Genomic DNA, 18,651 nt, shown 5'->3' on the forward strand with positions numbered 1-18,651 from the left:
CCAGTCCCTTTCTTGAGTAATGAAAGCCCTCTCCTTTTGCTTGAGTAGATCAAAATATTTCTTTTTGTAATCTACTTGTTCAAATTTCTTCTTTTCAGAAGTTGGCTTTCTGCACTCACCTGCAAAGTGTCCACTTATACCACAATTGAAACACTTGAACTTGGATTTGTCCACAGTGTTTTTGTGAGGTTTAGTGGCTCTAGTGTTTTTCTTGAATTTCATCTTTGCAAATCTTCTGGACAGAAATGCAAGATACTCATCAATACCATCTGAGTCATCTTGGCTGGAGTTGTCTTCATTTTCAGCAACTTGCTCTTTCCCCTTGCTTGATTCCTGATTTCTTATACCATCTTTGGAGTTTGATGTAGATCTCGCAGTTTCTTGTCTGCATTTCCTCTCATCTTCAGCTACCAATGCAACTGAACTTCCTTTCTTTCTCCCCTTCTCCCCTTCTCCAATACCTCATCCTGTTCCAGCTCTAGTTCATAAGTCTTCAAGATTCCATACAATCTTTCAAGAGTGAAGTCCTTATAATCTTGAGAGTTTCTTAAGGAGACAGTCATGGGTTTCCATTCCTTTGGCAAGGATCTTAAAAATTTAAGATTTGAATCCTTCACCTGGTACACTCTTCCATACAGCTTCAGTCCATTCAACAGCTTTTGGAACCTATTGAATGTTTCATTTAAAGATTCATTTTCTTCAAAATGAAAGTATTCATACTGTTGAATGAGAAGCTGCATTTTGTTTTCTTTCACTTGTTCTGTACCTTCACACAGTAGTTGAACTGTGTCCCAAACCTCTTTGGCAGTTGTGCAATTTATCACATTATCAAACATATCCATGTTAAGACCATTAAACAAAATGTTCATAGCCTTCTTATCCTTGTGGACTTCTTCTGTATCTTCCATTGTCCATTCTGCTCTAGGTTTTGGAATGGATTGACCAACAGCAACTGTGGCTGTAGCAACTGTTGCTACTTTGTGGGGAATGTGAGGACCATTCTCAATGCAGTTTACATAACCTTCATCTTGGGAGAGTAGATGAAGGTGCATTTTCACCTTCCAATGGTGATAACTGTCTTTGTCAAGAACTGGGATCTTTACTCCAATATCCTTCTTACTCATCTTTGTTAGATTCCAAGATCTTTAAACTCTTTGTATGTCAAGAGCCTGCTCTGATACCAATTGTTATTCCTAGTGGACTAACAATGAGATTTACAGAAGGGGGGTTGAATGTAAATCTCAAAACTTTTTCAAGTTTTGAGCAGTTTATGAAAGTTGTGTGTTCAAGAAGAACAAGTGTGTGAATTGCTTTAAGCTAATACAGACAGATATATATTCAAGCACAAATGTAAAGAACACAACAGACCTTAAAAACTTTTTTGGTGGATTTGTTGTTCCACCAGAGATGGTATTTTAGAAAATCTGTGATTAAACAATGTTGATCACAGCTGCATCCTAGTACAAACTAGATGAATTTTCTCTCAATATTTTTCTAAACAGCTCTGGAAAATCTCACATCTAATTACTAGCTTCTACTTGGTTTATATATTACCAAGTGTACAAGTGAAGAACAATATAAAATACAGTAATAAAATAAGATCTTCACTTGCTTCTTTTCCTGTTCACTCCAGTACTTTGTTGACTATTGCATCTTTGTACTAGAGAAGAACGGCTGCTTTTTCTGTTGTTCCTGAAATTCGGCTACCACATCTCAGTTGTCTCTATCAACCCATGTGCCTCTGTTTGTAGGTACAACTACCCCTTATCAACGGCTAATCATCAGAACATCCGTTGAAGCTTTCATCCGTTGATGCACTCATCCGTTGAAGGATGTTATCCGTTGAAGCTTTCATCCGTTGATGCACTCATCCATTGAAGGATGTTATCCGTTGATGACTTTATCCGTTGAAGCTTTAGAGACATCCGTTGAAGCTTAGCTTCTCATCCGTTGAAGGTCTTTAAGTCATCCGTTGATACCACTTCACTTATACAAAATTACAAGGCATGAAGTATTTACAATTGGCCTTCCTATCTGCATATCATCTAGTAGTCAACATGACTCATAGTTTCTCTCAACTTCCAAGAATTACATTTTAAATACAGAGACTGAAATATGCTACAACACTAGACTTATTTCTAAGTAAAGCTACACCATCAACGGATAGCCAAAGTGGTCTTATCCGTTGAGGCTACAGACACTAAATTTCTACTTAAGTATTTTGTTAAACATATCATCAAACTAATGCACATACATTCCTAACAAAACTATACGTTGAAATTTTAGAGTTATACTTAACTTCGATTTTTTAACTACATATTAGATTTATACGATTGCCTGAAACCCTCCATGACTCTGGTGACCCTTGATAGCCTGTCAGACAAGATAGTCCCTGGGTGCACTCTGGAGGTACCTCAACGCCACGAAAGGTGCCAGAATTTTGACAACCTTCAATCATATCAGTCTGTCCCGAAAGCAGTGATATCGGCCCAGTTCTTCAAGCAGGGCTTCTCTCTCCCCTTACACCCATTTTTTGTTGAGATTCTAAACTTTTACGGACTAGCCCCTCACCAGCTAACACCCAACTCATACCGCACAGCTGCGAGTATGTACATTCTTTATCACCAAGAGTATTCTGAGACCTTGACAATATATGAATTAGGCTACTTCTACCGGTTAAAGCCATCGGGTAGGTCTCGTGGGTTTTTTTACCTTACCTTGTGGAATGTTCATCATGAAAAGTGCATGACAGGTTGTAGACAAACGATGGCAGGTTGGGCCAATCAGTTTTTGTATTGTTATGATTGCCCCTCGTATCGCACGGCCTTCAATGACTCCCCCTATATGCCTGTTCAATCTCCCTTGGAAGGAGAAGAACTAGCTAGAGCCCAGGGTATTTTGGAGAAGTACAAGGGCCTAAAGGATGATTCTGGTCTTTTTACCCCAAAAAATTTATGTGAGTTAAAGTTTGGTTTACCCAAGGAGCATGCGACTCCAAACCAAGGTATCATTCTTGCTGGAGAGACCCTTCTTCCAAGGGGCTCTACCCCTTTCTCATATAGTCCTTTGTTTACTTAATTTCTTATGCTTGTTGAGAAATATATGTTCCTGTACCCCATCCACATGCATGCTTAACACATTTCTCTTTTACATGCCATTTATTTCCCTGTCTATTATGGCTAACGTGTTTATGTTGCATTGCAGACATGTCTTTTGTGAAGAACCTGACAAGCTATGATGACCTTTTGGGCAAGATGCGAAGGCTGAAGCTGCTTTGAGGGCCACCCCCGTGTCGCAGGCTCCCCCCCACCAAGTTTCAAAAGATCACTCCACAGGGCTTCCTAGGAAGAAGAGTATTCGCCCTCCTGCAGATCTCCCTGCAAGCTCTGGTTCCCGATTCGTAAAAAGGTTGAAGCCCTCTCTGGAAGATCCCCCCTCCAACAATTCCCTAAAAAAGCAGAAGTTCTTTGAGATGGTGGTGAAAGACATATGTCATAGCATATTTGTTTATTCAAGGATTTAACTCAACTCAAATAAGAATGTAACAAGTAAATAGTGGATCTACCGTCAAAGAGATCTCTCAAAGTAACATCTGTCAAAGGATTCAGAAACAATGTTCATCTACAGACTTGAGGAATTACTTCACTGGAAGAAGCTCAAGAATTTGATCAAGCCTCAGTGATATAAATCAAGATTGTGGATGTAATCAAGTGACAGAGATCTTGTCAGGGTATCAGATAATTACAGGGATTTAATCTGAAGAAAATCAAGTTATGAAAGTCAAGACATGAAGAAACGTCACGGAAGTTAGTCACTCATGAACCAGACAGTACATCGAGTGTCAACATTGAAGTGCTGGAATTGATTCATAATTGACAGTGATTTTCAGAAGATTTTCAGAAGAATGGTTGTTGTTGAAGAGTAATATTAATTCTCTATTAATTAATTAAGTCATATAGTTTAATTAAGAAAATAAATTATATCTGCAAAGATTAATTTATTTATTAATTGAATTAATTGATTAATTAATTCTAAATTAATATTAGGAATTTTCAGAATTGATTTCGAATTTATATTCAATATTAATTCAGCATGACAATCAATTGAACCGGTATGACAATCAGATTGTCCTACCGAAAGTCATACCAGCTCAAATAGATTGTCATACCGAAAGTTCTACTAGTTCAACAGATTGTCATGCTAGTTCAATCAATTGTCTTGCCGATAGTCTTGCCAGTTCAATCAATTGTCTTGCCGATAGTCTTGCCAGTTCATTCAATTGTCTTGCCGATTGTCTCGCCAGTTCAGTTGATTCTATTGATTGAATATAAAAGAAAGAAGCAACAGATTCATTTCATCAATCCACAGAATACAATTCAACCAACTCAAGAACAAAAAGAAAAGCAGCCGACTCCAAATATTTCATCTCACTGCTGCAAATTCAAGATCATATATTTCTAGCTAGTAAAGTTAAATCCAAACAACTAGAAATCATTCTCTTGTTCTTGTGTAACTATCTAGCGGATCAAAATCCCTAGAACTTAATCTCAAATTGCGTTTAGCATTTGATTCTTTTTATTGCAAAAATAGAAAAAGTTCATGTCAAATTTATTCTAGATTTGTGATAATTAATTTGAGATTAATCCCTTGTAATCGATACCGTTGTTGTAACACCTTTCAAGTTTAATAGTATTCTTATTTAACTTGAATTTTGTTTCACATTTTTATTCCGCACTAAATTCGATTAAAAGGTATAGTTTGTATTCAACCCCCCTTCTACAAACACATTAGGACCTAACAATTGATATCAGAGCCTTCTGATTAACGAACAAATCAAGATCCTAGACTTTTGTGATTTTTCAACTCCTTGAATTTTTATTTATTCAAAAATTCATAATGACTTCACAAAAAGTTGGAACCGTTAAAATTCCACTATTTGATAAAGAAAATTATATTATGTGGAAGAAGAAGATGCTCTTGTTTTTACAAGTTGCAAATCCCAAATATCTGAACTTGTTAAAGAAGGGTCCAAAAATTCCGATGGTTATTGAATCAGAGGTGATAGAAGATGATTTTGTAATTACCAAGGCTAGAACCTATGCAAAAGAGCCTGAGGATTTTACTCCTGCTGAAAAGGAAGAAGCCTCCCTGGATGCCAGCCTTCAATTAATTTTAGTTGATTCCCTTGATCCCTTGATGAACAGACATGTGATGAACTGTAAAAATTCCAAACACATGTGGGAAACTATTGAGGTGATTAATGAAGGTACAGAGGAAGTTAGGGAGAACAAGTTAGAGATCCTAACCTCTGAGTATGAACATTTTAAATCCAATCCAGGAGAAGGAATTACTGAAGTGTTCGAGAGGTACAATGCTTTGATCAACATCCTGAACATGAATGGTAAATATTATTCAATCAGGGAGATCAACAAAAAGTTCCTTTTAACACTGCCAACTCATCTTGAACATAGAATCACTGCCATAAGAGAAGCTAGAGATCTGAGTGAGATTTCTTTGGATAGACTCTATGGTGTGTTAAAAACCTATGAGTTGGAGCAGTTTCAGCAGAAGGAAGTCTACGGGAAAGATAGAGTGGTCAGCACATCTGCTGCTCTAGTAGCTGAAGGTCAACAACAACAACAACAATCTCAACAGTCAGAGAGAATGGTACAGTTTTCCAAGGCCGAGGAAAATATGTTAGTAGCAAAATATGATCCTCCTACTACAAATAAATCAAGTGATGATTTTTACTCCTTGGAAGAGCTGGAGCAATTGGAAGATGAGTCAATGGCCCAGATTGTCAAGAGATTCTCCAATGTCAGATTCAAGAGAAATCCCAAGTTCAAGTACAAGTCCAACTACAACAGATTCCAGACAGGTGGATCTTCATCCTCTAACACCAGTAGTGGTGGATACAAAACAGGGATGGTAGATCGGAGCACCATTAAATGCTATAACTGCAATGAGTTGGGACACTTTGCCACAGAATGTAGGAAGCCAAAGCAAGTAAGTAAGAACTCTTATGATTCAAATCAGAAGAGTAACTCTGAAAGGGCTTATCTGGCAAAGGGAAGAAGCTAGGATGATACTGATAGTGAAGATGAAGAAGAAGGGAATCTTGCTCTTATGGCTATTGATGGAAATACTTCATCGTCAAGAAAAGAGGTAAAATTTACAGATGCTGAATTAGTTTATCATCTAAGAGGTTCCTTAGATTGTGCTCGTCGTGATAATGAACTTTTAAGTCAGCAGATCAAAGACCTTGAGAAAGAGGTCAATGAATTAAGACTTGTGGACATTAATCAAGATAAATTAAAAGAACAAGTATCTTTTCTAGAGAATAGAGTTAACTGTTATAGACAACTCGAAACTATTCTCAAAGACAAGATCACCGGTCTTGAGACTAAGGTTAAAACTTACTTTAATTCTTGTTCGAAGGCTAAAGAGTTCTACAGTAAGCAAGCTGTTAACCAAACATCTGGAATAGGTTTTGATTACAATGCTGCTATTGGAGAATTAGGCATAAACTCCCCTCCTCATATCTGTGCTAAAGGTAGGGAAGTACCACATGTGCTTAAGGGTGTTGATAAACCCCTCTATAAAGGATCAATTGCTGAACCATTTGATGAGACCTCCTTTATTATTCAAGAAAAAATACGTGCTGAAGATCATGCTAATGAGAAGGTTGTTTCCAAGTCAAGTGTGTCGAAAGTTCCAGTCAAAGTTGTGAAAGCAACTGAGATTAACTCAGACACACATGAGTTGGATAACAAAAATGTCATGTCTACCATGCATAAATTGCCTGTTGTTAATCCCTCTCATAAAGTATGTGGTGTTCCTGATTGTATGTCTTGTGCTTTCACTTTGATGTATGCTTATTTTAATGGTAAACATGTTTCTAGTGATAAGACTACTCCTCGTCAGCATGTGAATAATAGGAAGCATGATAGGTCTAAGACTGCTAGTCCTTCTAAGGCTAGAAAGGAGACATTTGTGCCTAAGCCTAAACAAAAATTTGTTAAGGCTGTTTACAAGGTCAAATATTCAGTCATTGAGAAAGTTGAGAATATAAAAGTTAAGAATGTTGTTTTTCCTGACAAAGGTCAATTCTACAAGTATGTCGGGCCCAACCAAGTTTGGGTTCCGAAGAAGGTCTAATCCATTTGTAGTACAGGGCAGTAAACAGGTGGAACCGGCAGTGTGGATTCTTGACAACCAGATCGTCAAGACATATGACCGGAGATAGAGCCCTGCTATCAAATGTGGTTGAGAAAGCTGACCCAGTGGTTACCTTTGGAGATAACAACAATGGTTTAACTGAGGGATATGGTTGTTTGCAAGCTGTAAATATTATCATTGAAAATGTGTTTATTGTGCTAGGTTATTATCAGGAAGCAGTATCTAACATATAGCACCAGTGACGAGACTTGAGAATATTACGACATATCAGGCACCTGATGCACATTACACTTGGAATTGGACTCTAGTAAGATGTGTACAAGTGCACTCCTGGTTGGTGAGTCAAAAGAGGAAGTCAGTGCACCACAATTCATGGACTTTGCAGCTGCAGATCTATTGGACTATGCAATCTCTTCTTCACAATCTCACTTCAGGTTGATATGAACTAGTGTACTACTCAAGCAATCGTCAAGGACATGGTATGGCACTCTAACTGAAGTTACAGTTTAATATGAACTAGTAGAGTCGTCATATTAATAACTCTCTTATCACTAGGCACAAACATATTGTTTTATATGTGCAGACAGTTTTAGGAGAAAATCAAACTTCTTTCAACATTAGTGATTTCTTATTTCATTTAAAATCTTTTGAAATCACTATTGTACATCATTTCTCTCAAAAAATTAAATGTATAATTTTCATTCATTATAGATCTTAAGTACATTTTATCTCTATAGTGTCATATGTTCTGTGATACATGTTCAGTCTCCAATGGCTTTCTTTCATTGACAGTCATGAGGTTGAAAACCCACAACTTCTATCCCAGACTGTAAAGACAAACACAGAAAAAAAACCAACCAACACTCTCTTACCACTAAAATGAAGTATGAATGAGTGTGAGGGAGATAGTGCCTTAGTGCACCACATAAGAAAGGTTCTGAAGTCAACCCAGCAGCTCTGTCTCCTACATAGATGAGTAGCATTTAAACCGAGACAACTGCTAGCCCCATACATCTTCTCAAAAAGATGTAATGGCTGAAAAGGCACAAAAACAGTTACTAGATTCATTCTCTCAACAGGGTGCGTCTATTGAAATTTGCCTTTCGGCCAGGGTATTCGATGTAGTGTCACCACCTCAAACATAAACAATTCTTGATGCACAAGAAAAGGTTACACACACAAAGGATGAGTTGATGGAAACAAGAGTTTCGACCATTTTAAGGTCAGATTCGATTGTTCAAGGTTCTTTAATGGACCAATTGCCTTTACAGGTGTTAGGAGAGGATACTGATCCAATAGCCATATGTCAGTGGTCAGTGTCTACCTCCCCAGGCTTAAATCCTCTGGATGCATCTGCGAATAGTGGATCTGACATAGGCGCAGATCGACAACTTGTTGAAAATGATTCAGATATTACCTGATGAGTCACAAGGAAATGTCTTCACAGACATTAGAAGGGAACTTTGATCTTTATGCTAAATTCGTTGGATCATTGTTTACCTTCCCAGAATTCAAATCTGGAACCCTAAAAGGGAAACTAGCAACTTATAGATTATGACTCGGATTCATCTGACGAGTTTAACAAGGATGGGGATTTACGAACTCCCATTGCACCACCTGTGACCTCCTTAAGGATGGCTAAGATGATTTTCCTTGCAGGTACAGCTGAATGTTGGAGCTATGAGAGAAGTGATACACTTTTGAGAATGAGTATAAACACGAGTGGAAAGAAGAGTGAAACACATATGAGGTACACTAAAACAGAATCACACACTCACAGTGAGGAAGAAAGATGAAACTACTTGTTATTTCTTTTCCAACCAAGTGATATATGAGAACTTCTTCAGACAACGTCATACATTCCTTCTCAAAGGGGAAGATAAAAGCTTAAGTAATAGTTTGGAGGATTCCTCAACTAAGGGGGAGAAATAACAGGGAGGAAGAAAAAGATCCTACATATGTACACTACACCACACCATTTTGTTTGTAACTACGGATCCTATTGTACGGGAGAGGTGGTAAACACAAGGTGATTTCCTAGTAAGGGAAGAAGTTATTTTCCAAAAAGGGAGTATCATTGGTTTTTATCTGCGGATCCTATTGTACGGGAGATGTGGTAAACGTAGGTGATCTTCTTTAAGTAGTTGATTCTCATAGGGGGAGAAGCAAGAGATATATGCGCTTCTCAACAGTAAATGTGGTTGTACAAAAGAAGATGAAACTACTTGAAGATATGTTCAGTCTAGAGGAACATCTATTTGGAATCTGGAAAATGTTAAATGTTATCCAGAACTTTTCTGCTATTTACTTTGCATTTCTGTTTATATCTTTTTCTTATTTGTTAGTTGAGTTATCCTCTAGGTATTTGTTGTTATTGTCTAACAAACAAATAGGGGGAGATTGAAAGGCATATGTCATAGCCTATTTGTTTATTCGAGGATTTAACTCAACTCAAATAAGAATGTAACAAGTAAATAATGGATCTACCGTCAAAGAGATCTCTCAAAGTAACATCTGTCAAAGGATTCAGAAACAATGTTCATCTACAGACTTGAGGAATTACTTCACTGGAAGAAGCTCAAGAAATTGATCAAGCCTCAGTGATATAAATCAAGATTGTGGATGTAATCAAGTGACAGAGATCTTGTCAGGGTATCAGATAACTACAGGGATTTAATCTGAAGAAAATCAAGTTATCAAAGTCAAGACATGAAGAAACGTCACGGAAGTTAGTCACTCATGAACCAGACAGTACATCGAGTGTCAACATTGAAGTGGTGGAATTGATTTATAATTGATAGTGATTTTCAGAAGATTTTCAGAAGAATGGTTGCTGTTGAAGAGTAGTATTAATTCTCTATTAATTAATTAAGTCATATAGTTTAATTAAGAAAATAAATTATATCTGCAAAGATTAAATTATTTATTAATTGAATTAATTGATTAATTAATTCTGAATTAATATTAGGAATTTTCAGAATTGATTTTGAATTTATATTCAATATTAATTCAACATGACAATCAATTGAACCGGTATGACAATCAGATTGTCCTACCGAAAGTCATACCAGCTCAAATAGATTGTCATACCAAAAGTTCTACTAGTTCAACAGATTGTCATGCTAGTTCAATCAATTGTCTTGCCGATAGTCTTGCCAGTTCAATCAATTGTCTTGCCGATAGTCTTGCTAGTTCATTCAATTGTTTTGCCGATTGTCTCGCCAGTTCAGTTGATTATATTGATTGAATATAAAAGAAAGAAGCAACAGATTCATTTCATCAATCCACAGAATACAATTCAACCAACTCAAGAACAAAAAGATAAGCAGCCGACTCCAAATATTTCATCTCACTACTGCAAATTCAAGATCATATATTTCTAGCTAGTAAAGTTAAATCCAAACAACTAGAAATCATTCTCTTGTTCTTGTGTAACTATCTAGCGGATCAAAATCCCTAGAACTTAATCTCAAATTGCGTTTAGCATTTGATTCTTTTTATTGCAAAAATAGAAAAAGTTCATGTCAAATTTATTCTAGATTTGTGATAATTAATTTGAGATTAATCCCTTGTAATCGATACCGTTGTTGTAACACCTTTCAAGTTTAATAATATTCTTATTTAACTTGAATTTTGTTTCACATTTTTATTCCGCACTAAATTCGATTAAAAGGTATAGTTTGTATTCAACCCCCCCTTCTACAAACACATTGGGACCTAACAGGTGGGAAACCAGATCCCAGAGGCAGCTGCAGCATAGTGGGACAAGCTGAGGTTGGTGGACGCTGCCCGCAACCGGTCCTTGGCTAGCGCAAAGGCTCTGTTCTTAGATATGAAGTTTGGGGAGCAGATTGCAGAGGTGGCTAGCAGCGACAAGAAGCTAAGGGAGGAAATTAAGCAGCTTAAAACTAGCCTGTCAGGGAAAGAGACCGAGGTTAACGGCTTTGAGGAGATTGTGACGAAGTTGAAGCTATCTGAGGCCAATTTGAAGAAAGAAAAAGGGTCCCTATCCAAATCCCTACAGGTGTGTCAGAAGGAGAAGAAAAGTTTATCCAAGCAGGTTGAGAGTTTGAGTTTACAGGTTGAGAGCTTATCTGGCGAGGCTCGAGTGGCTAGGGAAAAGCTGGTCTTTAATACTGGCCGTGAGGCTGGTATTAAGGACTGTGTGAAGACAGCGTATAAGAAATTCCCTGATATCCCCTGGGCTAAGCTAGGGCCAGAGGCCGCAGAAGTTCTGGAAGAGGTGAAGGCTCAAAAGGCCAAAGAGGGGGTATGTTTCAAAGGTTGACCCCGTCGGGGGTGTGATCAAGGCTGCTAGTGAAGAAGCCTCAGACACCCAGATCATGGAGCAGACCCTTAGTGTGAAACCTTTGGTCATTGACCCCCAGCTGTTGAATCTCCAGAAAAGGACGTCGAGGAAAAAGAGCCTTCCCCCGCTGTTGACGCGTCTGGAGCTACTCCCACCCTTGAGGGTTCGTATGTTTTAATATTTTCCTTGGCTAGACCATGAACTTTAATACCCCGATGTGGGGTGGATTTTATTGTTTCCTTAATTTTCATTATCTCGGGCCTTTGTGCCAAGACTTGGTTTCATCTGGATGAGGGTGCGGGCACCTCTGAATGCCTTGCAGGTTGTAATTTTTAACGACTTGATCCACTCTATGTCGCTTCTCTAATTAGATTATGTGCCATCTTTCCTTAAGTGTTTCCATGCATACTCTAGGGTATTCCCTAGTAGGTTAATATCAACTTGTGATATATGCCTTTAGGTCAGTCTTAAAATAACCAACCTGTTAGAATTTTACACACACCCTAGCTATATTATCCTGGGATAATAACCCATATTCATTCCCGTATATCCCCTAGGTATATTGCCTTAGGAATACATATTCCACTTATCATAGCGAGCCTAAGCCGCACCTTATGCCCGTAGACCATAAGTAGGATTTTGTTATCACCATATGATATCACTCCAAATTTTTATTAAGTTATGATTTCTTGTAGTATATTTTGAGAATAATTTCTTTACCTTTCCATAGGTAAATTCCTTACCTTTCTATGGGTAAATTCCTTACCTTCCATGGGTAAATTCCTTACCTTTCCATGAGTAAATTCCTTACTCTTCCTGTGGATAATTCTCCACAAATAAGCTCAACTTTCAGGGGTAATATTGTGCAATCATTTTTCTATCTTGCGTACCCCCCGAGCCTTAAACATGTATATGACCTGTCTCACTAGATTTTATATAACATGTATTATTACAATATTCCTAAGCCCGACTTTAGTGTATTCCACACTTATCCATTTCCCGGGTGACCAATATATCTATATTTATTTTATAGAATTCCAAGGTACCCATATATCCCCTGGGCTTTCCCACTAGCCCTTGTGTTTCCTGATTAACAGGTCCTGAAGTTATTCCACTTTATGTTAGAGACAGGTTTTGAAGTATCCTTACTTCATTTTGAGTCTTACGCATTCCAGGCTTTCCAAATCCATATGCAGCCCTTAGCCATTATCCGAGATTCGTATAGCCCTAGTGTCCCCAGGTTCTCCGAATCCGTTCCAACATAATCCATGTTAAATTCATTTTTATCCATTCATAATATTCTATTTTCAATAAAACATTAAATTTTTAATTTTCCTTGTGGCCATCCTATTCCAAGGCTATTCAAAATAAGTGTATATGCCTATACACTTTTATTCCAAGTTATTAATTTTTGCTTAAAATTATCCCATTTCAAGGCTAGACAAGATAAATGTATGTGCCCATATATGCATGCTACTACCCCCCCGAGTTCTTTAGCATCAATAATTTTTATGGTGAAGAACTAAAGCAGGAATTTTCATATCAAGAAACATTCACATTCCTCAGAGCAATTATATTCTAAGTAATCATGTTATATTTATTTTAAACATATGGGCTTAACTGCGATGATTATGCAAAAACAAAAACAATAGTCGATATGCCAGAAGTAGATAACGTAAAAACAAGTCATGATTTATTAAGGCAAATTGCCTGAACGTGTTTCCCCCGAAGGTGTACATGCACTACCTCCTGGCTGTCTACCGAAACAGGTTAATAAGCTAAACGAATAATCCCTAAAACATAATAGCCCTAACTAATGGGCTATCTTTATTTATCCTATAGCCTGAAAGAGGCCTATGAGAGAATTACCTTGATTGGTTTACTGATAGTACTTCTTCAAGAGTTCAGCGTTCCACGCCCGTTGAAGCAATTTCCCGTCCAAATTTTCCAGATGATACGTGCCTTCCCACAAGATAATTTTTATTTTATACAGGCCTTCCCAATTTGCCCCGAAGGCTCCATGTCCTGTTGGGAAATACCTTCCTTAGGACGAGGTCCCCAACCTGCAACGGTCGGGCTTTAACCTTCTTGTCAAAGTACTTACGGTTTCTTTGCTGGTAGGCAGCTAGCTTCAGCCGATGATTAACCTCATTATCCATGGGGTTATAATTATCACGCCTGAATGACCCAGAGCCTATCTCCACAGGAACCATAGCCTCACATCCGTAAGCCAAAGTGAATGGGGATTCTCCAGTGGTTGTCCTGGGCGTAGTATTATAAGACCATAACACCATGGGCAGTTCTTCAGGCCAATACCCCTTCTTCTCCTCCAGCTTGGCCTTGAGGGTATGCTTAATTATCTTATTCACCGCTTCAGTTTGCCCATTGCTTTCGCATTTCCTTACTGTCGAATTGCTTCCCATTGTCCGAGATCAACTTATAAGGGACTCCGAATCTGCACACAATGGCCCGAAAAATGAATTCCTTCAACTTGGCTGCAGTAATGGTAGCCAATGGCTCAACCTCTGCCCACTTGGTAAAATAATCAACGGCTACTATAGCGTACTTTACCCCACCTTTTCCTTTAGGTAATTCCCCAATCAGGTCTATCCCCCAGACAGCAAAGGGCCAAGGGCTAGTGATTTGCTTCAAAGGTACAACAGGGTTACTATTTAGGTTAGCAAACCTTTGGCATCGATCACACGCGCGGGCGAACTCATGGGTGTCTTTCTATAGAGTTGGCCAGTAATATCCCTGTCTCAATATCTTATGGGCAAAAGAAGTTCCTCCTACATGGTTTCCGCAAATACCCCCATGTACCTCCCGCATAATGTAGTCACATTCGTCTCCAGCTACACACCTTAAAAGAGGCCTGTTAAAACCCCTTTTGTACAGATTTTCATTGTAGATAACATACCTTGCTGTCTTGTACTTAACCCTCCTAGCCTCATCTTTGTCCACATGGAGTGTTCCTTTTGTGATATAGTCCAAAATGGGGGTGACCCATTACTCTTCCCTTTGGACTTCTACCCCCATGGCCTCAGCCTGAAAGATACTAGGCTGCTTTTGGATCTCCAGGGGTATTACTCCCAACAGTGTAGCCTCCCTTTGAGATCCTAGTTTAGCCAAGGCATCTGCATCCGCATTTTATACGCGGGGAATTTATTCCAGGTTAACTTCCTTGAATTTACCCATCAGCTCTTGTGCATGCCTTATGTATAGGTCAGTACGGGGGCCTCTAGCCTGAAAGCCTCCTTTAATATGTCCAACCACTAGCATCGAATCACTAAACACATTTAGATTCTCAACTTTCATCTCGAGGGCCAGCTTCAATCCTGCTATTAGTACCTCGTATTCTGCATCGTTATTGGTTGCCTTGAATCCAAAGTGAATAGAACTTTGGAGTTTATGCCCTTCAGGGCTAACCATCACTATAACCGAGCCTGCTCCATTCCCATTCACAGTCCCATCAACATACAAAGTCCACCAAGGTGAGCAATTTTCCATGGGGATTTCCATAGGTGTTGATTCAGTGACGCATTCATTCCCACTTACTTCACAAGAAGAGGGGAATTCCAGGAAGAAATCGACCAAAGCTTGCCCCTTAATAGCAGTCCTAGGCTTATACTCCACATCAAATTACCCCAGCTCGACAGCCCATTTCATCATCCTTCCCGAAGCTTCAGATTTGTGCATAACCTGCCTTAGGGGAAATGAAGTTCTGACTTCCACCCGATGTGCTTGAAAATACGGCCTCAACTTCCTTAAGGCTAAAATTAGGGCATAGGCCAATTTTTCCATATTCGTGTACCGGGTCTCAGCGTCCAATAGTCTCTTGTTCACGTAATAAACAGGGTATTGCACCTGCTCATCTTCCCAGACCAATACTGCACTGATTGAATAGTCTGAGACAGCTAAGTACAGCAGTAGGGTTTCTCCCTCCAAGGGCTTAGACAACAACGGGGGATTCCCTAGCTGTTCCTTGATTTTGGTGAAGGCCTCTTCATATTCGGCTGTCCACTCAAAGTTCTTTCCCTTTTTGATAGCTGAGAAGAACTCCTTGCATTTGTCCGATGACTTAGAGACAAATCGGTTTAAGGCCGCTATCCTCCCCGTAAGGCTTTGCACCTCTCGAACGTTCTGAGGGGATCTCATTTCTAATAGCGCTTTGATTTTAGCGGGGTTTGCCTCAATACCCCTGTGGTTCACTATGAATCCCAAGAATTTCCCCGACTCTACCCCGAATACACACTTTTGGGGGTTTAGCTTCATCCTGAATTGTCTTAATATGTCAAACATTTATGAAAGGTGTATTACATGATCCCTTGCCACCTTTGACTTTACTAACATATCGTCTACGTATACCTCCATGGTTCTTCCAATTTGGTTCTTAAACATCATATTGACTAGCCTTTGATAGGTAGCCCCAACATTAACCAGGCCGAATGGCATTCCAATATAGCAATATAGCCCTCTGTCAGTAATGAATGATGTATGTTCTTGATCCGGCTCATACATAGGGATTTGATTATACCCCGAGTACGCATCCATGAAGCTCAGAAGGGCATGACCTGCCATTGAATCCACTAGCTGATCAATACGAGGTAATGGAAAACTATCTTTTGGGCAGGCCTTTTTCAAATCAGTGAAGTCCACACATGTGCGCCATTTTCCATTAGGCTTCTTAACCAAGACAGGATTCGCCAGCCACATGGGGTAGAATGATTCCCTTACTAGGCCGGCTTTCAATAATCGATCGACTTATTCTTTCAGAGCTGAAGCCCTTTCTCCACTCATAGCCCTTCTTTTCTGCCTTACAGCCCTCTTATCGGGGTCAATATTCAGATGGTGACACATGATTTTAGGATCCACCCCTATCATGTCAGAATGACTCCATGCAAAGACATCCAGGTTCTTCTTCAAGAATGATGTCAGGGCTATCTGCAATTCGACACTTAGCTGTTTTCCAATTTTGAGTTCCTTTGTCGGATCAAAATCATCTACCATAACTGAGACGGTGTCTCCAGCTGCACCTGCCTTTTCACTCGATTCCGGCATTCGAGGATCAAGGTCTATTTCCACCCCAGGTTGAGCCTCTTTAGTTTCCTCTTTCTCGGGTAAAGCATCACTGGCATCAAGGTTTTCAAAATCACTGTCATTGACCTCTTCAACTACCCCCTCCACCAGGGGTTCTATAACTTCTGTGATTTTCCCAATTTTCGGGGCCTCCAACAAGAGTACTTCTTTACGGGTAATTACCCCCTGAAAAGAGGCAATATCCGTGTATGGCTCCTCACCGGGGTGTTTCACAATCATAATTGCATTGCAAGATTCTCTTTTTGACTTCACTTTCCACTCTTGAGGGGTATTTCCATTTTTCTCATTATACGACTCTAAATATCGGTAGCACTCTTCACTTGAACCCCCATCAAACAGATGCCTACTTGCTCGCATAGCCATATGCAGAGCTCTGCTGTAACATTCCCTAGAGTCTGCATGACAGCCCTTTATAGAGAAGTGATGAATAGACGTAATAATTCTCATTTCCCTTAGCAGGGGTTTGCCAATAATCCCATTATAGGAGATATCTTCATTTACCACTATAAACTCGGTGATTCGCGTGGCTGTCCGAGGCTCTTCCCCCAAGGTAACAGGCAATTTAATTCGCCCCACCACCAAGACGGGGGGATCAGTAAATCCGTACACATCATTATAGCAGGGTAATAATTCACTGTCTACTAGCCCCATTTTCTGGTAAGTGCTATAGGCTAGGATGTTGACGGAACTCCCATTATCCACCAACATTCTGTATACATTAGCTCCTCCAATTAAAGCATTTACGACTAAGGCATCGTTGTGGGGGTGATGCACGTGTCGGGCGTCTGCCTCTCTGAAGGTTACGTCGGCTGATTCCCCCTTAAAGTACTTGGGTGGCCTCTCTGACAGATTACAGACATTAGTGAGGATTGGCCTCGTGAGCGTAATTCTTCATGGCATTTCGGCTTGAGCCCCCGATGTAAGGACCTCCGATGATAGTATGGATGCTTTTGGCCCTTACGGGTCTCTCGGGATTTTCTTTTTCCCCTTCTTTTCCCGCCTTATCGTCTTTATACCTTTTAGCTTCTTCAGCTACAAATTTCGTCGGAAACCCTTTTCTAATCAGATCCTCTATGTGGTCCTTCAAGTGACGACATTCCGCCGTCTCATGTCCATTAACATCATGGAAAGCACAATATCGAGCCATATCCTTCCTTCCAGGCGGTCCATTTTGGGCTGGTTTACGGAAAATGCCACTTTTTTCCCCAACTTCATGGATATGCCCTATTGGGGCAGTTAAGGGGGTATACTCCGTATACCTAACAGCCTCTCTTTTGGGGGGATATTTATAACTTCTGCTCCTTTGAGAGCCAGCGGTATTCACCGTAATTGGGGCTTTCTTATCATCCTTTTCTGACTTTTCCGTCTGGTTTCCACTATACGGGGTCGTCCCATATGAGGTTCTACGAGCATACCCCCTTCCTTTGGGGCTATAGGACCTATTCCTTTTATTTTTACCCCAATTTCCCGAGCCTCCTGGGTTATTGTCCCTTTTGAGTTAAGCCAGAGATTCCTCCACCACCTTGTGGGGCTCTGCCTTGGCATAGAAGGCTGCTAGAGTCCTTGGCTCTCACCGTTGAAGTTCTTTCCAGAAATCCGTTCCTGGCTTAACCCCGGCTATCAGAAAATTCTTATAAGTCTCTTCTGAGGCTTTCCTCACTTTGGGTACTTCATCGTTAAAACGCTTCAGGTACTCGTTCAAAGTCTCATTATCCTTTTGCTTGATATTTGCCAGCGTATTGGAAGGTGGGGCGTATGCTACCGATGCCCGGAATTGGGACAGGAACATTTCGCTCATTTGCCTCCAGGACCTAATTGAATTAGCTGAAAGCCTCTTAAACCACTGGTGAGCGTTATCCCTTAGTGTAGCAGCTAGTAGACGACACTTAGTCAAGTCATTAATTTGGTATACCTCCATTTCCGTGTTAAAGCGGCTCAAATATTCCACAGGGTCTGTGATTCCACTGAACTTTAAGTCCCCTACCCCCCTGTAAGAATGCGGAAGAAGAGAGTCTCTAACTCTTCTGGTAAAGGGGGATGTAATAGTCAAACTAGAGCGTGCATAC

This window comes from Apium graveolens, chromosome 4 (genome assembly GCF_009905375.1).
Source record: "Apium graveolens cultivar Ventura chromosome 4, ASM990537v1, whole genome shotgun sequence".
NCBI classification, from domain to species: Eukaryota; Viridiplantae; Streptophyta; class Magnoliopsida; order Apiales; family Apiaceae; genus Apium; species Apium graveolens.